Source organism: Typopeltis vanoorti, chromosome 18 (assembly GCF_054136105.1).
Source record: "Typopeltis vanoorti isolate ZY-2024b chromosome 18, IOZ_Tvanoo_1.0, whole genome shotgun sequence".
Classification (NCBI taxonomy): Eukaryota; Metazoa; Arthropoda; class Arachnida; order Uropygi; family Thelyphonidae; genus Typopeltis; species Typopeltis vanoorti.
In genome coordinates, this window is record NC_143566.1 from 37746162 (window position 1) to 37768123 (window position 21962).

The window sequence follows — 21962 nt, forward strand, 5'->3', positions numbered from 1 at the left end:
GAAGAAGATTCCACGTTAGTGCTGGGTGGTTTGAGCGTTTCAAAAAGAAAATAGCCTACATAATGTTCTAATCACAGCCGAAGCTGCAATTGCAGATAAGGAGATATCCAGAAATTTTGAAGAAAATTGTGTAAGAAGGGGACTATTGTGATCGACAAATATTTAATGTCGATGAAATCAACCTTTTTTTTTTGGAAGCGAATGCCTTCCAAGACTTTTCTAGCCAAATCAGAGAAATCTCGGCCTGGTTATAAAGTCGCAAAGTCAAATGAAATTACTGCTAGCAATATGCGAGCCGTTTGGAAGCACATTCTTCCACATTGTGCAAATGATATTAGAGGTTTTCCAAAGGAATCTAAGTTAATTAAATCTCATTCTGAGAAGTTGAGTGATTCCAACCTGCTAAATTTAGATGCACAGCAGGAAGATCCTGAAGAATATGAAGAAAATTTAATCACTGACAAGCCCAAAGAGGTTTCACAGAAATTGAAAATAGTATTCGTACAATCGAAGTTTTTAACCAGCAATACTTAGAGACTGACCCTGGTGAAGAGAGAACCAGTAAAATTTGCAGAGGAGGCAATAGGGCTATATACCGTCAGTTGTATGAAAAAAAAGAAACAGAATGCCCGCCAAACTACGTTAGCTCAATTCTTTGTTAAGAAGCAGAATAATAAATTTATATTCTGAAATATGTTTCATTGTCTTTCAGCTGCATGGTTTTCCTTTAACTAGGTCCTGAGACATACCCTAATTCTTTTATAAAAAAATTAAGGGTCAAAAAAGAAATCTGAGGAACGAATTATACATTTTCCCATAGGTTATTGTATTCGATTAATGCGTTTTCGATTAATGCGCCTGTTTTAAAGAACGCATTAATCAAGGGATTGCTGTTCCAGCTTAATTTCGTTGGATCGGAGTGATGGTGGTGGTGATAGTCAGAATGTTGATTATTTTAGTTCTCCAGCAATGAATTAGTTGGCCTCGCTATGACTGGGATCATTTTCCTCCAAGTGGTGTTCCGGTGTTTTCTTCAAATAGTATAAAACGAACTTTAAACATATTTTTGCAGCATTGAGGTTCATTTCAGTATTTAGTAACAACTGGATAATTCTTACAGTTATGAGTTGCCACCATGGACTTATTTATGTCTTTGATGGAAAATCTTTTCTGAATTCTTTGATTTCAGGCGTAGTTTAGATACATAATATCCGTATGATAATTAAGTTAATCCAGTTATCATGAAAGGATGTCATATAGCCATATAATGTAACTATCTCTATCGATACTCACTTAAGTATTTATATTCACATGATTACGACCGCTGAATTTTTGAACACATACGGATACATATCAAGGTTTATGCCTTGATTTTCTCTTATTAGATTAGAATAAATGCTGAAAGTTTTTCTAAATTTGATCAACCAATGACTTGAAACTTTGTGGAGAAATATTCTCCTTACTCTGATTTTACATACATTTTTATTCATTTCATCGCTGTGGTTCGTTTAAGTATATTGTTATTCTTTAACTAGAGAAAAACTAGAGAAAATAATTATTGATGAATTTTGCTTTTCCTCCTTAAATTCTTAGAAATATTATTACCTAGGAGAAAAATTCAAGAAACAAGCAAGCAACAACATCAACAAAAATTATTCATATTCTCTTTTCCCTTCTCCCTCCTGCTCGTACTGATTCCTTTCTAAACTGCAGTCTAGAATAGATTTGATTTTTAATGAAATTTAAATGGAATAATGTTGGGTCAGAAAATTAAAAATACATTTTACAATTAATAATAATCTAAAGTAGTATGCTTTTCTTTTCTTTTCTTTCTTCTCTTATATAATAACCTAAGGTCATTTATTCTTTGGCGTTATAGAAGTCATGTTAAGTTTCGTAATTAGTCTCAAAAGGAAATTTTTGATACACTTTTGAGGTTCGTTGCTCATGACAAAGATTAAACGAAATGTTTATTCTGGATTCTAGAGCATGATGAAGAAATCTAAAAAAGCCCAATTGAACTGCGTCGTGGAAAAGAAGAAGGCGACACAAATAGTTGCTCACGAGCCAAAAACGGTAAGCATTTTTACTTCTTCTTCTCTTTAGTCACCCAACCATTTACTAGTTTTTCTTCCAGTTAGTGGGAGATTTTAAAGAATTTAACAATCGATGACGTGCATATATTTAACCTCGTCTCGCTTGAAATGTATGCTTTCACAGTGTAAGGGTCCATATTAAGTAAATGCACTTTGAGAATCCTGCACACATTCCGTAAGCACTGAATCGAACTTATGAGAGAGAGAGAGAGAGAGAGAGACTTTTTTTTTTAATGTGGACAGTATTTTTTATTTTTTTATTTAAAAAAAAAGAGGATAAGCGACAGAATAATTAAGGATTGTTAAGTAGGTTACTGTGCCGAGATGCTTCGTATTAAAAACAATTTAGATGAGAAGAAATCAATAATAATAACATTAAGTTCTTAAAATTCCAAATAGTGTTTCAAGCATGCATAAAAACACTTGCAAAAATTAATGAATTTAACTCATTTAATTCCAACTAAGATGCGCTGTTATTAACTTTTAAAGAACATATAATAATAATAATAATAATAATAATAATAATAATAATAATAATAATAATAATAATAATAATAATAATAATATTTTAACATCTACAGGATAATGAAATTCTCGTTAATTTAAAAATAAATATGAATAAATTCTCCAAAGCTTTTTATTCCTGAAATGGAGTAAGTGCAGTTCCTATAGCCCTAACTTGTTCGAGGGCGTTGAGGAGCCGAGGATGGACAGCAAGTCTCCATCCTTTAAGCCTTCACCGATAATTGTCTCCAAGCTATCAATAAATTCAAGCATTTCAGGAGAAAGAGTATGACAGGCAACTGTTGCCATCTTTTGGACCTAAACCATGACACTTGTAATATTGCGTACGATTGCATAAGTTTACAGTCGATTTTTTAGATGCGGAGTTAAAAACCCGAGATTATGGAGGGAAATCCTACTTTCCCATGTCAGACATCGACAAGAATAGATGACGTTAAATGCCTTGTGGTATGCATAATAAAATAAGGCTCAACAAATTATGCAAAATCCTATTCACTACGAAAAAAAATGTACTTGTCGATGATTCTCTTCCCAATAGTTTAACCTTATCCCAATAAATCAGTAAGAGTTTCATAAAGTGATTAGTGATGCTAGTATCGTTGCTTTGACAAACTTACTGTGATATACTGTGAAGAACCATTCCAAGAAGGAGAAGTCAATACATAATAAGAGAAAAACTGAACAATAAAAGACAACACTGAATTTTTTGAAAATATTGAAACAAGAAAAATCTTTTTTAACTTTAAGAAAATACAGAAGAATATGCGTAATATAAAGAGCGATTCTAATAACAAAAATTAATGTAATAAGAATGACCGTTTATGTTATGTTCTGCATTTTCTTGAAGATAAAAAAAATTGCTTAGCATGATATTTTTTAATTAAATAAAAAATATTCTATTTTGTCTAGTCTGTAGCTACCCACCAGCTGGCAAATTTTACTCTCCAAGGGCGAGTGAGGAGCGTGTGTGTCAAGTCCTGCATCTAAATATTATTACTAGTATTATTATTGACAGAGACCCTCATCGAGGGAGACCACACCAGTTCCCATACCCTTTCTTGAATTCGTTGACTCTAGCTTCCATAGTTCATCCCTCCCCACCCAAAGGTAAGTCATTCCAATTACATCACGTTCCAATTACATCTCTATGAGAGAGAAATCCAGCTCACATCCTTTTCTTGACTGCATTCATTCTCAAGTTCCATGGATGCCCTGTGGTCTCCCTCACATCCTTCGTAAAATGAATTATTAGTTACTGCTATTAACGAATATTACAGTTCGTGAAAAGTAATCAAGGAAAAAGGTTAAAAAAAAAAAGAGCTTATCTTATTAAAAATTGAAATGAGGTATATTTTCTTCCCCTATTTGTCTATGGTTAAGTATTACAATGAACGTTTTTTATTTTTTAATACTGAACAACCTATATTAATTGATAACATATATTAATACTTTATACTCAAACATTAAAGTTATACTAGAGAAAATACGAGTGTATAGGAATGCTATAAAGAAAATCAAAATGCGCACACAAACAAAGCTAAAAACCTCGGCTAACACAAAACAAAATTTTAGATGTACAAAGAAAGAAAGAATGTTTTTTGGAAACAAATAAAGCTATATCCAATAACTCATCTTTACAAGTAGAATACAAAAGAATAAGAAACAACCTGTAAGGTTGTTTCTTATTCTTTTGTATTAAATATGAAACAAACCTAGCATCTGATTAACGTGATGCTGGATTGTAATCCTAAAGCTACTGCCTTTGAAAATTATTTGAAAAAATAAAAAGCAGCTTGTGAAAGGCTAAACCTTTCTAACAGTAGGGAGCATTGCATTGTCCAGAATGTTCAGACATCTCTCGGAGTTCAGCATTTGTGGCACCACATACAGAGGTTCGAGGCCAAACAAGGGGAAAAACAGGACCATACCATTACACTTCCACTTCCGAATTTCATAGTTGGGGTTCCTCACTCTGGTTAGAGACGTTTACCAGTCATCCGTCACACCCACACCTGTCCATCTGCTCGGTAGAGGGTGTAGCGTGATTCATTGCTCCATAACAGCTTATGGAGCAATGAATAAAAGACGACGCTGCACAATTCGACTAAGGTGGAGCTTGCGTATTGCAGTACTACCATGGAAACCCATGTTGTGAGCCTCAGTTCTGAATGATTTTGATTTGTGCTCCAGTCGATTCCTGGAACTTCGCATTCACCTGTCGCCTATGAATGATGGTTTTACATATTAACCTTTTTAGCACCCTACGATACCGTTCGGTGAGTCGTCAACTGTGGGTAGCACTTGCAGTTGACTCCATGCGCTTTCATCTCAGAATCACTTGCAATGGCTCAATTTGTTAACAATTTGCTGAAAAGATAAGCCTGCAATATGGCATCTGTTACAATGCCTCTTTCAACTTCCGTCAATTCCCTTCTCGCAGTCATTTAACCGGACACAGTTGCACTGTCTTGGGAGTATCATTTCCCTCCAATTTATTCCGGTTACAAACACGTGACTCGTTACTTGGCACGATGCACCTTGCCTATGGGGATGTTGACTTCTTTCCAAGCAGTGTACTTCCCGTAGTTCAGTTTTAAGTGAGGTTTTCTCCCGGAAACAGGGTTTTAAACTTAGAAATTTACGAAAATGGACTTTGGAACGCAATATTTCAGATATACATTCGCACTACTCACACTGTAATCGTTAGGGTTAGAGAGCACGAGATGTCGAAAGTTGTGTCTTACTCTCCTCCCCATACACGTGAAATCATTGAGGCAGTGCCAGTGACTGCTAAGAATGAAGATTGGCTATCTACAGATCTTCAGAAAAGTTAGGGTTAAAACAGACTCGCAAATTCAAAAAGGAATGTGAATAGATAACTTTTCTCTTAACGCTTGTCTAACATACACAACACTTATTTCTTTTTTGGTTCTTTAACCTCTCATATAGGAATTATATACGAAAAAAATACCCTATTCCATTATACAGTATCTTTGTAATATGATTAGCCAAAAGTTAGAATAAGACAAGTGCAACGTTAGAACGAATAAAAATGATTACAGTACTTAGAAAAAAATATTTAAAAAATAATGGAAAAATCACTACTCGTGTTGATATACATGAAAATGAGGTCGAATTTTCTATGACCCGATTTCTGAAAGTGATGGGCCGTATTGCACAAACAAATTATGAGAATTTGTCTTGTATAAAGATAGCGGCTTGAATTCATATGAACACAAGAGAAATCAATTCCAAAAAAAAAGGTCCAATGCACTTTAAGGGTTTCTAATACATCTATGCTAATTTTTGACTTTTGCTTTACTGCATACGGCTGCTGAAATATTGGTGAGGGCTGTTTTTTAATAATAATAATAATAATAATAATAATAATAATAATAATAATTTTTTGTTGATTTCTAAAATATTTACACAATTACAATAATCATCTTTAGTGATATTCCAACTTGTAATTTTTACAAAATTCAACACTAAGTGCTGCATGTGATTTATTTTCTACATTGCATTGCAATTAAAATTTTGATAATAATAATATTAACCATGAAGGTTTTTTGAAAAATGGATATAATAATAATATATATATATATATATATATATATATATATATATATAAATAATACATTACACGAATATAATTCGTTCATAACAGATGCGTGCACATGCATGGTATTTTTTAATTAATAATAATTGTTTACAACGTATATTATTATAATATTAACATTGATGATTATTACAGACATTTTTTGCATGTTTACACATTATGTATAAAATAATAATTTTTCTATTTTCATCGTACAAAGTATTTAATGCTTTCTACAATATTCTGTACGCAGTTTAAGGCATATATATATATATATATATATATATATATATATATATATATATATATATATATATATATATATATATATATATATATATATATATATATATATATAAAATTGAATATATATATATATATATATTCAATTTTTTTCATATATATATATGAAAAAAATTGAATGACTAGAACCGAGATTTAATTAAAAAGGTTTTAATATAAACACACTACTAGTTTCGGCCTGTAACAGCCTTCTTCAGGTGACATAAAAGAAAAAATACTAAACATTGAGGGTTAAAAGACTATGAACAACATAGACAGTCTTTATACATAATTAGCATGAAAACGTTGTAGTTGTATTTGAAGCTGTTCTTTCATTTGTTGCATTGTTGGTAGAGTGCGTGCTTGCTGCATCACGTGAATGCCTTTTTAATTAAATCTCGGTTCTAGTCATTCAATTTTTTTTCATAAAATATATATATATATATATATATATATACCGTATCTGAGTAGGGATTCGCAAATACCGTGATATAGGAGTTTTTTTTTTTTATGTTAGATGGAATAATGTCTTTTACTTTTACTGCGATGATGCGGAGTTTGGTATGTAGGTATTCTATATGTTTTGTCCATTTAAGGTGGCAATCTATGTAAAACCAAGGTATTTTGCATGTGTTACAGGTTTGATTTCGGGACATTGGCAGTTTTTTTTTTTTTTTTTTTTTTGTTAATGCAGCGGTCTGTGTGACAGTGTAGTGATAGTGGTGAGGGGCGCATGATTCTCGGGTTGTGTATTATTAACATCTGTGTTTTGGTGCCGTTGATTACAATTGAGTTTTGGTTGTGAAGTATGTTGAAGTATGAAGAAGTATGTTGTGATTTCATTTAGGTCTTGTTGTTCTTTGGAGAGAGCCGTTGATGTCTGTGTGGATTGCTAGTAGTGCAGTGTCATCTGCGTACTTAAATATTTGACTTCTTATGGCCAGGTTATGAAAATCGTTAATGTATATGTTAAATAGCGTGGATGATAATATGGCACCTTGAGCGACGTGTTTTATTTGTATGCCCCGACTGCGACATGTACCTATTTTTATTACTTGTGTTCTGTTTGAGAGATAGTTCCTGAACCAGGTATGCAGTGTTTGTCTTATACCTATTGAGTATAGATTGGTGAGTAGTATGTTATGTTCAAATGTATCAAATGCTTTGGAAAAGTCAAGCAGTAAGGACGGCGTACTTGTTTTTATCGAGAGCTTTGTTTATGGCGTCGGCGATGTCTTCTAATAAAGTGATGGCGCTTTTTGTAAATAGTTCTGTAGTCTGGTGTGTGTTATTTTTTCTAAAATTTTTGAAATGACTGGTGGGATAGCTATTGGTCTGTAGTTCTGAGTATCGTTACTTTTACCACGTTTGTAAATTAACATAATTATTGCAGTTTTTAGTTGTTGTGGAATAATGCCAGTGTTGAATATTATATTCACGAGTCTCAAAAGTATTGGATTTATTTGTTCAAAGTGTGTTAAAAGGTCGTTGAGTCTTATTTTGCCTATTCCTGGAGTGGTCTTTGGTTTTTGCTGTAAGAGTGCTTCTTTCAGTTCCTGTTTTGTCACAGGTGGAAAATTTTGTTGTTGATTTTGTGTCGGTAGTTTTTTGTTGATCGTTGGTAGATTGTTTTTTTTTTAGTTGTGTGTGTGATATTGTTTGTGAATGGTTGAAGGGCATGGTTGAATGAGTCTGCTAGTTCCTCTTGGTTCGTATCCTGACCGAAAATGTTTTGCAATAAAATCTTGTGCTGAAGTTTTTCTTTTTTCGAGTTACTAATTCGTTAAGTGTAGCCCATGTTTGCTTCATGTTGTCGTTATATTCCATGAATTTTTGGAAGTTGTAGTGTCTTTTTGCCCTACGAATTTTTGTTGTTAGTTGATTTCTTGTGTTTTTGTATAATGTTTGTAAATGTGGGTTACTGGGTGACTTTTTTAGTTTTTTCCATAGATTTTCTTTTACAGTAATACTATTTAGAATTTCGCCATTTGTCCATGAATTATTATCTGTTTGTCGCCTCGTTTGTGTAAGCCTTGTTGCTTTATTGTATATTTCTGTGAACTTTAGTTAGAAATTCTCATATAATGTTACAGGATCATTTATTTTAAATAGGCAATTCCAGTCTGTATTTTTTACAAGGTTGTCGACAATGCTATTTAATATGATCGAGTTTTGTCGACTTTTGTAGTGGTGGAAGGGTGGGGGGGGGGGTAGGTAACGTAATAAAACGAAGTTGAGACAAAGTAGTGATCGGCAATTTTTACGTTAATTACCGATGATGTATATGTATGGATGGGAGCCCGTATGTTGATATGATCAATGCATGATTGTATTAGTGAATTGTTGAGTATTTCTTCTCTTGTTGGGGAGTTAATGGTAGGGTTTATGTTGTACTGACTTAGTATATCAAGGTATGTGTTAGTGGTTGAAGAAGCGTGGTCAAGAGTATTTATATTAATGTCTCCTATTAGGATGAGCCTATGTGTTGTACCGGATTCGATCCCTTAGTCATGCTTCTAACTCATGCAGAAAGCTGAGTTGATTGTTATCTGGGGGGTCTGTATATTATGCTTATTGTGTATTTGATACTCTGTTTATCGCTATTTGTGATTTCCAAAATTAGTGTTTCCGCATGTTCGAAATGAGTGTGTTTTTCATGTATTTTTCTTTGATAAATGCCACGATGCCACCTCCTCTTTTGTTTGGTCTACATAAGTTGTAGGTTTGGTAATTATTAATGTTGTATGCGTCAATTTTTGTGTCGTCTATTGCAACTTCGGTCAGTATTAGCGCATCTATGTTCGTCAAGGTGTAGTTGAGCAGTGTTATCAATGTAAGCCAGTGTTTTTTTATACTTCTTGTTTGTGTGTATGATAGTGAAGTCAGTATTCGTAGAAATGTTGTCTTCAAAGAGTCAAAAATACCTTGAAGTTTACATTATCTGACTGGATATGTTCGCCTATATTTGAGATCTCCATTATATAGTTTTTAAGTGATTTCTAATCTAGTTCTTAAGGATGTGAAGAGTTAGTGTATTTTATATTGATAGGCTGTGTAGGTCGGATTCTCTTGCAATTATATAAACTCGAGTGTTTTCATTCTTTCTCATAAATATCTGTGAATCCGTAGTCCACAGGAACTCCTAGTTTTTCTCTGTTTTTCTCTTCCTTGCTTGGTATAAAAGATTTTTAAAGTATGGAGTCCAGTGTTCAGATATACAGATTGGTGTTGGGAGTTTCTTGTCAGTTAGGGTCGATGTTGTAGGCCTTGTTTTCTTGCTTGCTGCAAGAATTGAGTCTCTCAATCTTCTGCTGGTAAAACGAGCGATGATTGGTGCGGTCTCTCTTTGTTTTTTTGTGGGCCTCGGTTAATAGAGGCGATGTCTGTGCTTGCGACTTGAATGCCAATTTTGCTGTCGATCATTTGCACTATGTTGCTTAAATCGTCTATCTTTTTTTTTTTTTTTTTTGGTATTCCTTCAATTTGAAGTTCTTTATTTTTGCCAACGGAACATTTTCCTTCATTTTAATGTAAATTATACTTTCGTAAAAACATCATCATCATCATCATCATCATCATCATCATCATACGTATCAGGATTTAGGCCTAGTACGGCCTGTTCCGGACTTAAAAGTCATCGTTGAATCGTTTAAGAGGACGTCCTGGTTTTCTTTTTCCTAATGGCTTGTACTTTAAGGCTTGTTTTGGTAATCTTTCTGTTTTCATTCTTTGAACGTGTTTCATCCATTTATGTTTATATTTTTTAATTTTTTCAATTACTGGTTCTTGGTTTAATTCTTTCATAATATCTTCGTTTCTTTTGTGATCAAATAGGGTATACTTTGCAGTTTTTCTCATAAACTTCATTTCTGCTGTTGTTAATCTTTGTTTGTCTTTTTGTTTTATTGTCCAGATTTCGCTTCCATACATTAAGACCGGTAAGGCTAATGTATTGTATACTTTTAACCTGGTTTGTTTTTGAACTAGGTTTGGTTTAAATATAGAATTAATTACTCCTGTTATTTTTAAATATTTTGCAATTTTTATGTTTATATCTTTTTCATTTTCATAAGTGATCATACATCCTAGGTAGTTAAATGAATTCACCTGTTCTAAGATCTTGTTATCTAATACTATTTTAGTTCTTGCTGGATCTTGTCCTTTAAAGGCCATAGTTTTTGATTTTTCCGTTGATATTAGCATACCATAATCTTTGGATATCTCATTTAGATTTAAAATAGCTTTCTGTAAGTTATCTTCAGAATTTGTAATTATTATTTGGTCGTCTGCAAAGAGGAGAGTGTTTAAGTTAACTGTAGGTGAAAGTTTAATTCCTTGATGTAAGTTTTTACTCCATTTTATTATTATTTCATTTAAGTAGATATTAAAAAGAGTTGCTGAGAGGGGCATCCCTGTCGGATCCCTTGGTTTATCTCTCTTGTATATGATAGCTCGTGATTTAATCTTATTTGTATTTGATTATTTTCATATATACTTGTGACAGCTTTTAGGATATTATTTGGTATTTGTCTTTCTTTTAATATGTTAAATAATATGTTTCTTTTAACTTTGTCAAATGCTTTTTCAAAGTCAATAAATGCAGTATGTGTTTCTAAATTATATTCTCTTCTTTTCTCTATTATTAATTTTAGGCAGAAGGCTGGGTCTATACATGATCGTCCTTTTCTAAATCCATTTTGTACCTCTAGAATAAAGTTTTCGGAATATTTCATTAGTTTGTTATTTAAGATTCTGCTATATATTTTGTAACATGAATTTAGTATACTGATACCTCTATAGTTTTTAGGATCATCTCTATTACCTTTCTTAAAGATAGGCATCACAATTGCTTTTTTCCATTCTATTGGGGGGATATCAGTTGAGTAAATTTTATTTAAAAATAATAAGAGTCTTCCTTTGGATCTTGTTCCTGCATATTTATATAGTTCTGAACCTAGCTTATCTTCTCTAGGTGATTTTCCGTCTCTTGTTTCTTTCAGGCTGATTTCTAATTCTTCTTCAGTTATTTCCTTTTCATTTTCGTTAATTGTTTGCCGGTTGTCTTTTTTAAAATATTTGTCTGTCCACAGTTCTGTGTAGTAATTTAGAAATTCTTCTAATTTCAATTCAGTGTTTAATTTTATGTTTTCTTTGGTATCTGCATTTAAGTGTTTCAAAATCTTATATACATTGGGTCTTATTTTATATAACTCATGTTCTAAATTAGAAACAAATTTATTCCATGATTCTCTATGTCTTTTTCTGACTTCTCTTTTAGCTACTCTTATTCTTTTATATTCTATTTCATCTTCTAATCTTTTACTGCTTAACCATTTGTGATAGGCTTCTTTTTTCTTTTTGATTATTTCTTTGATTGTATCATCCCAGATATTCAGTTTTTTTCTTTTATTGAATTTTTTTGGTCTTTCCTAAGCTTTCATTTGCTGCTGCATTTAGTATCGTTTTTATATTAAGCTATTCTATTTCTATTTCTTCATTTTGTTTTATATGAACAAAGAATTAACCAGTATCTAGATAAAATAAATAAAATAGACAAAGGGTAGCCATTGTACATTTGTGTCATTCAATAGTCTAGTTTTATAAACAAATGTTTCAATTTTTCTTTTTGTTCTTGTTACTTGTAGCCATTTAGGTGGTAATCTTAATTTTATTTTAACAAGGAAGTGGTCACTGCTTATTTCATATCCTCTGTGAACTCTAACATGTAGTGAAAATTTTGATGTCTTTTCATTTAATATGAAGTAATCTAATATTGATTTCCATCCTCTTGCTGCCCAAGTATATTTATGTATGTCTTTATGTTTATAGAAGGAATTCATTATTTTTAGGTTATTATAAACTACAAAGTCAATCAATTTTTTACCATTTCTGTTTAGAGTGTGTTCTCCATGTATTCCTATATTATTATTAATTTTTGTGTTTCGAATTCTTGCATTTAAGTCTCCTGCTAAAATTATGTAATCATTTTTATTTATTTTATTATATATGTTTTGTAGCTGATTATTAAAATCAATATTATCCTGTTCTCCTCCTTCTTCTGGGGCATATAGACCAATTATTGTTAAATAGCCTCTATCTATTTTTATTCTAGCTTCTATTATTCTTTTATTCCATAATTTATAATGTTTTAACTGTTTTGAAAGGGAGTTATGAATCCAAATCATGACTCCTGCTTGTGCATTTTGGTCTCTGTCGACTCCACTGTATATCACATTAAAATTTTCAGTTCTCATAGTTCCTTTTAATTTCTTTTTTGTTTCAGTGATTATTGCTATTTTAAAATTTCTTTCATTTAATAACTGGTCTAATTCTATTTCTTTATATGCTATTCCTCTTACATTCCAGTTTGCTATGCGTATTATATTTTGTCGTTTCCATTTTCGTTTTCCCTTTTCCATTCCAGGGTTGTTTCCCATAGATTCAATCCGATTATCTTTTTCTGTCAGCTTACAAGTATGGTTATGTTCTCCATGTCAGGGGACTAGCCTGACGATGGAATAGTTCAGTGGTAGGGCTGCTACCTTAAGGCTTCTGAACTCGCCTTCTTCCGAATTTAAACCCATAGGAGGAATAGGTATATTGAAGGGGAAAGGGTAGATTATAGAAGATATATAGTAAGGTTTATAGAGAGGACATAGTTGTAAGGCCAGAAATGAAAAGACTCCATGGCCCTCGAGTATTCTAATAGCACAAGGGTCATAAAGTAAGAAGAGTTGGCTGATAAGGCCTTATAGGAAGGATTAAAGTAAGCGGGTCTTCCTCAAAGTAGAAGAAGGAGAGGATAGATCCAGCTAGGGGTCCGGGTCCATGGGCGTGCCGCTTCCCTTACAATCAAAATGATTGCCCCTTATGGCCCTGTTGGTCCACGAGTCCTTATTCAGTATATTCGGACCACCCCACCATATATATGTACACACACACACATGGTGGGCTCCCCTATCCGCCACCCAGGGGACGCGCTCTCTAGAGGTTACAGGGTCCCTTGAGAGTAAAAACAAATTTCATTATTTATTTTATCGCCATTCCACATAAACAACAATACGGAATCGGGAATTGCAACTAACAGTTTAGTTAAATCGATGGTCACCAGATAACAACAGATGCGCACCGAAGTAATGTATTTTTTATTCACTGAAGAAGGTAACTCCATTCCAATGAATGTAATGAAATATAGTCTAGGTATAATTTCCGCTCTGTTATCCACAAATAATTTTTAAATAACAAATCATAACTTGTTTGCAGTAACTCTTCTCCCTCTCCCCACTTTAACAGATTCTCTTGTTCACGCGCTATGGAAGAACTTAAAATTACAGACATGATGTGTTGTTGGACCTAATTTCCTTCAACAGATTATTTGAACTTTTTAATTATTTCGTTATTTAAACATTTTGTTGATAGTTTAATATAAGTTTAAATATTTGTCATTTGAATATTTAAAATATGTTTTTTTTTTTTTTTTAATTAGCAAAAGGCTCTAACTGTATACTGGTATTAATTTCTCACCCTAATTGCGATCGAAAGTAGTTGTTAGTTTACGATACTCATTCATAATCTACGAGTATTATTTCACTTTATTTTGAATAATATAAATTACCGGTTGTCATTTCATGAGTTTCGGAATAATATTTATAAGTTTTTTTCATGCTATTTTTTGCAGATAATGACTCCTTTCGGCAATCTTACAAGTGATCCGCGACTGCTGCATGTAGTAGGAGAAAGAGTAGTATTTTCCTGCGTTACAGGAGGCCGAAAGAAAAAGGCACCTAAAAAGCTAACAGGCGAGTAATGTATTTCTTTTAGATTTATCAGTTAACAGTTATCATCGGCGATCATGATATATGTGTAGCAAATTAGAGGTGGTGTTAAACTGTGAATGAAACTATGTTGTGTATTTTGTTTTTTTTATTCACATTTAACATTGCTTATTATATGTTAATCATGACTTGAATAAATGTTATCTATTACTCCTTATTTAAGAATTATTATTTAAGTATTTATTCTGAACTTAATCAGCTATTAATTTATTAAACAATAATATGTGTATCATTTATTATAACTTATATATATATTATAACGTGAATATTATTATAGTTATCTGTATACGAAATGAAAGAGTTGATTAAGTAGCTCTAATATTCTATTTATTGTGTTTTTATTAACTCAATGTAGTGGTATAGCCTTATGTAACATTAACGAAAATGTTTACGTTTATTTGCTGTCATGGAAACGCATGAAGTAAACGAGCGCGAGTGGAACAGAGCGTGAGATGGGAGAAGAAGAATAATAAAAAAAATGAATAAAAAGTAAAGGGGAGTGGAGACGGAATTTTGAAGTGAAAGGAAGCAAGGGTATAAACTAGAGAAGTGGAAATAATTGAAAGGTTCTCAAGGGCAGAAGTTAGAAGGGATAATATTTATAAGCGAGCAAAGACGAAGTGAATCTTATAGTTAGCTGAAGGTAAAGTCAGCAGTGCTAATAAAAGGAAATTAATGCCGTAATCGGATAATATAAAATGCTGGACGTTCAGTGAAGGATTCTGAATAAACCCAGGTCTAGAATTACGACTTATTTCTAATTTGCCCTAAGGAGAACTGCACAGTGTTTAATTGTTTAATGAGTGATAATAAGGATAATTAAAATACCCTACAGTTGATGTCTAGAGTTCTGAAGCGCGATTAATAGTGTTTTAGTTATAACTGTGGATAAATCTTATAGATGTGTTCTCAAGTGAAATAGATATATTTTAAAAGTATACTCACAACGTAATTGATGTACTAGGAACTATTTCTGGTAAGGACTATCATATTGATTTATTTCAATGCATGAAGAATTGAGTGTTAATTGCGCTACGTTTAACCTAACTTTAACTGTAGAAATTCTTCGAAATTGAGAATTGAAGATAAGAATTGCTTGAGAGATATTTACAGCTATTAGTCCCTGCGATATTTTTGAGCTTATAGCATGGCTGAGAAATGTGTGGAAACTGATTAGATAGGAAGTTCTATTATGTTTAATTAAGTGTAGGAACTTCGTGACTCAGAAACTGAGAATGTGTATGTGAAGGTTTGGAAGATTGAACTAATGTGATTGACTTGACCTAATGTTTAACTTGAATCTATTGTCTAAAGTTAGAAGTAAGATTTATGTATGTGTTATATAGCTTATATTAAATGTTTCATTTTGTTAATCTAATTATTGTGTTTGCCTGATTTCCTTTTTATTGCACCGTTCACAAAAATTCGAATCTTGCGAGAATCCTAGGTAGAAAACAAATACTTCGGCCAGAATGAATGAAGAGACTGCTAGCTAACTTTGAATTGATCCTGCTATTTTATATAGACTTATCTAAGGATAGAGTGGTGCAGTATAATAGAAATTTCTCTACCCTTGGATTGGTGATCAATTTACAATTAGTTGTGTTTTATTTTATGAAAGTGACTTAAACAAGATGGCGGATTCGAACATGAAGAGAACAACGTCACGACAGCGGCTTATATAATTCCTAATATAACAAGACAAACTTACTCGTGTGTGATTGTAGAAAAATATGAATCTGTTATCTCAGTGTTCTCTTTACCTGTATTTACCGGTTCTCTGTAAACAGGTTTGTAAATATGTATATTGTTAATGAAATTAAAAGAAAGGAATCATATTTCAAAGAATAATTTTCATTATCTCATAATAAATCGCAACGTAAATAATTTCCAAACTTTCATGATTTTCATTCAGGAATTTAGATTTCTTCGACTGATTCATAATTTCTCAACTATGAATATTGAATCCAACAAAAACGTTTATTAAACAAATTACTGCTCTTTTAAACAACGTAAGTGATTTTTTAAAATGTTCTTTAATAATCATCAGTTTAAATCATTTACTTAATGCAAATGAACGAGGTTTGATGAGCGGTGATTTGTAACCTAAGGTTTGCTCTTTCACTTTCAACAAATAACATTCATTAAGAAAGGTTTCTTTTTTTCTTATTTTCCCTGTAGAACTATTAAAATTGTGTCAATAACATTTCATGCTTTTTCGAATGTTTCAAAGTCAGAACAATTACTCTCAACGTTAACGTAGTCTACAAATCATTTTAAGTCGACTCCATTTTAGTGATTCGTTCAAATGTTCTCTTTTTTTCTTACGTCTGATGATTTAGATATAACAAAACATTCAGTATGATGCATAATTCCACAGTTATGTCCAAAATATTTATAATAAAAGCAATGTTTCTCGAAGATGCTTTGATTTTCACTCAATTTTTGTCCATAGAAAACACCTGTGTAGATATACTAGCTTAAGATATGGAGCTAGAATTATTCTTACATGTAATCTTAGCCCGTCCACGGTATACGAATGTATTATAGGTTTAAAAATAAACCTTTCGTGGATGGGACAACATAAAAAAGTAGTGTTATAGTTTTTCAATTGAAATGAGGATGTGATTTTTTTCAATGGAATAATATACCTAATAACTACTTTGAGAATATTATGGACAGATTATTGAGGGAATGAACCACTGTAAATGACCTTTTAATTAATTATTTTTATAACTTAAAGGAGCTGTTAAATTTACACATTATAAAAGTTTTAAGAAATCAGTATAGAATTTTAATGTTTATTTTTCTCGTTTCAGATGCTTTTCCTAGACCCAGAAGATCAACAGATGAGTGTGCTTGTAACTGTGCTTGCTGAAGATGCATATGGTTTTTCTAGAAACCAAACTTCAACGAAATAAATCGAAATAACATTTCGAGCGATCAGAAGAAAATCAAATTTTATGGCTTTTATTTATTTATTTATTTTTGGGACAATTTCTGTACTAATATAATTTGTGTCCGTTAAATTTATATATGAAATCGAAAATATTTGAATATTGCAAAACCGCTAACCAACACCAGTTTATTACACCGCGCAAAGTATAGTAAAAATTATTAACTGAATTAATTTTTCTCCATTTCGAAGAGTGAGTTAAAAAAACTTTGAATTATATTCTAGACACATGCATGTAAAGAAGCAACTAATACGTATAAAATTAAATTCTTTCTATTCACCTTTTTTTCTCAATTACGAAAGAAATTATAACGTTAAGTAGAATAAGATGTTTTTATTTTCAATAATTTAAAGTAAAAAAAAATCTTGCCTGCGTTATAAAGAAATATATAAAAGCATGGGATTTTGTTCTTTTGGCATTTTTCATGAGTATGTATCCAAGAGTTAATATTTTTAGAAGGTGACAAGATACCGCTCATGGGATTTTTTTTTCTTCTGGTATTGATACTGTTACTTGATTTTTTTGTTGTAAAAGAAAAAAAATAATAAAACAATAAAAATAAAGAAAAATACGACCTAAATTTAAATTATTTGTGATGAGCACTGAAGAAATCTTATAATAACATCCTTGTCAACTGAAAGAGAGAGAGAGCCTATTTTTTTATATGTTATTTGGTACACTGTACTGAATACGAGTATTTCTAGTTTAAAAGTAAGAAACTCCGAACTGCTCTTAAATAATTTCTTAGTTTTTCAGGATCCAAAATTGAAGAAGTTTCGGGTTAAAAAAATCCAAATTAAATTAAAGTTGTATTTCGTGAATTTTGTTACACACATTACATTCGCATTGTTATGCTGTTTATACTCACACTTTTACATTCATCATCAGAGGTGTTTGAGGATGTCGCTATTATTTTACCAATTTCAAAATTTTAATATCAGCGTTTGTTCTTTTATATACAATTTTCAAATCTTGCAAGTTCGCAAACTTTTCGTAGATCACAAAACTTGGAATTTAGCACATTTGCAAAGCATTGCCATAGCTCTATTATGAGGCTTGGTTGGAATTAAGAACAAACGACTAAGGCAATGCAGCAATATATGTTAATTAATAAGTTAATTAATTACATATGCTTTCCGAGGGTCTAAGGAAGAAAATAATTTCTGGGAGGAAAAATCCTTCCCCTTTCTGTATGACCACAAAGTGATTTGCACCGAATCCGGATTGGGCTCCAGGTTCCGACTATGAATTCTGTTAATATGAAATATAAGAAAATTGAATTATACACTCTTCTTCATTGAATAGAGGTTTATAGTTTTGATAACATTAAAATTGCAGAAATTAATATGCAATTTGTATTAAGAGCCAGAACAATAAAACTACTCAGCGATGACTTTAAGCTAAGTACTGTTATCGCTGAGTAGTTTTATTGCATGAATTAAGTCACAATTCAGTTTGTTGTAACTCCGGTATCAGTTTGACCTATCATTAACCTGTCATCTTTATTTGAACAATGACAGATATTCAAGAACTCAGCTTGTGAAATTCGAACTATCAAATCTAATACCATACTAAGTTGTTTTCGAACTTTTCTTTACGGGTCACATCATCAGAAATGCCTGCTATTATTTCAAGAAATAATCTGGAAAATAGTGGATTATCCTACGTTTTCTTGTAATTTCCTAGAAATTCCGGCATAATCTGATCGAAAATGAAAGATGGGATTATAAGGAAGTGAAAGATGATGATAATAATAATAATAATAATAATAATAATAATAATAATAATAATAATAATAAAGGCACAGATACCTACCTATACAGTGTCACATTGCTAAACCGATTTCGTTCAATTATTCCTCGACTGATTTATTTATCTACTTCATCTACAAAAATAACTGCTATCTTTTAAGGATATGAAAAAATAATTAAGTATCTTAGAAAGAAAGAACTTAGGGGAAAGTGTGTACTTTAGAAACGATTATCTGGCTGTCATTATTTGCAGTGTCAATGCTCTTATGAATTTCCAGCAACTCAATAATAACAGCAGCAAGTACCCCCCCCCCCCCCACACACACACAAACTAATAAAAATACTTCTAAGTTGCGCTCGACTTCCTCTTTTATCAAGTCTGTTTTTTTCATTTTTTTTTCATGTAAACAAGAAATGTTTTTAGGATATAATATGTAGATCATAAAAAGTTTGCTAACTTTCTTCAATTGAATGTTATTTGACCCATATGACAATGGAATTTATCGAAACCATAAGAATCGATGGAATATGAACAAATAGATTATTTAAGTTGATAAATAAGAACGTGTTCCTCAGTTTCTTGGCCTATTGCCAATATTCTAGCAAAAACATAATTGTAGCAGCTAAGCTAGATACAAACGGTGAAGGAAAAACACCTTGTTATTTATAACATTTTATTTGCATTTACGAAAACAAAATCTCCAGCGACCTTGACGGATTTCTCTTAGATATTACGATAATGAAGTGAATGGGGAAGATAATGGGTAATGAAGTCAAAAAATATAGAATTTATTCCTCATTTTAGGTGCATTTAGACGAATTTTAATGAAATTTGTATATGAGATCTATAAGTTATTGGTATTCATAATTTTCATCCAGATCAGACCATATATTTTATTGGAACTGTTCTATATTCATTTGTTGTGATGATGAATACACAAATACTATTTTATGAAACATTCTTTTTCGTGTCTGCCTATAATCGGTTCTATATATTTCCATACCAAAAAAAAAAAAAATTTTTTTCTAATATAATCTATGAGTAGATGTGTATACGGTTTAAGAATGTATCATTTGTTTTTTTGTTTTTTTTTTAGAAAATATGCATCATTAATGTAAAATTATAAAAATGTGTCAATTTTAAAAAGTTATAAAAACATCAAATATTATAAAAAATGACTCAATCCTTAGTAGATGTCTGAATTTTCAAAATTAAATACAGACACGCGCAAGTGTGTGTGTGTGTTGGGGGGAGTGGGGGGTAGATAGGTATTCCAGTCCAATTTCCATTTAGTTTCACAAGCTGTAATATAATTGCTTGAAGGGATCAACTGCTCAAATTAATTATACTGGCACATTTGAAATGTTTCCGTACATATTTCTGAAAAGCACCCGATGGGAAAAAAAATCTTAGTAACTAAGATTTTTTTCATATTGTATTTTCTCATATTGTATTTTAAAAAAAAAAAAAATATATATATGTATATATATATATATATATAATAATAATAAATCTCTAACAGTAAAATATTTTATTAACAAATTCAACACTTGCTGAAAGTCTAAATTAAGGGAATCACTTTTCGACTTCTAGGATCCAGACATGGTTTAGTGCGTATTTAGATAATTTGGACACCTGAAATGATCACGCTGTAACATTTCAACGCATTGATTTTTAATTATCGCCAGAAAATACATTATTATGTGTTTCACACACCATTGTTTACACAAAGTACATTTTTTTTTTTTTTAATACCAACAGAACCAGTTTGGGTTGAATTGTTGTTAACATTTCTTGTATTATGGTGTTCACATTTGCTACATACGCTATTTAATATTATGAGATTGTCCATCCAGCACAATAACCCTCTAAGGAACTCACGTGTTTTGTTTGAACCCAGTTCTTAGTCCATGCACATTACATTACATGGTATATTATTAACCTAATGTTATGTTGGGTCTCATGAAGTAAATTTTAGCTTCAGAAAACAATAACGACAAGAAATAGTTTCATGATATTATATTGCGAGAATTAGATTTTGTAAAATTAAATCCGTTTCTTTATATAATAACAAATAAATAACATGGTAAAGCACATTCTGAAAGATTAAGTGTGATTCATATAGGGAAGAGATGATGGAAAGTGCATAACACTCTAATTCCCTTGTTGGAAATATATATAAATATATAATATATTTTTTATAAATAAATTATGGGAAATTGTAGAACTCATGAGAGTAAACTGAGTTCAAGTTAACATAAAAATAACATGATTAAATTCAAAACATTTTACGTAATCTTAAGATGAAATTGTCAGTATACTGTGATATAACTGGTAAAATTGTACTGTTTATTATAAGAGTAACTTTATCATGTTCTATCTTATTATGTTAATGTACAGTAATGTTTATGAGATGATCCACTGAAGGAAAAAATGATATTTTTTTATGAGAAAACTTTTATAATGCATTTTTGGTGGTGTATAAGATACTGTTTCAAATTAATTTAAGTGAAATTTTTATGTAATATTTATTTAGCAAAATAACCCTTTTTGAGAATTTTAAAATAAAAGTTTATTTAATCATTTAAGGTCTAAATGATTCGTTAAATATCTCAGTAATAAGTATATTTAGTATTCCCAGATTATTATTTTAGTCTGCTTATATTTTAAATACTATTACTAAATAAAAGTCATTTATATCATATTGTTTTTATTTTCATTTAAAACATTGTTTCTAAACTAAAAGAAAACTATGAATCGCTTTGCTTTCCTAATTTTAGAAAGAAAAATGTTAAAGAACATAGCGACGTAACCTCATTGAAAATGTACATCATTTATTATCTGCAATGCATCTGTATTGTATAATACATTCATAGAAATTTATTTGATAATGCGTTTATTATACTCATGGTCTGCA

At 31.2% G+C, this 21962-nt stretch overlaps 1 long non-coding RNA gene across 1 annotated transcript; it reads left to right on the forward strand.

Annotated features, from left to right (window-relative positions):
* Positions 1-1957: 1957 nt before the first annotated feature.
* Positions 1958-20509, forward strand: LOC150096600 (uncharacterized). Its single transcript, XR_016549810.1, has 3 exons — positions 1958-2076; positions 14180-14300; positions 17156-20509. It is a non-coding gene; the product is annotated as an uncharacterized LOC150096600 (long non-coding RNA).
* The last annotated feature ends 1453 nt before the right edge of the window (positions 20510-21962 follow it).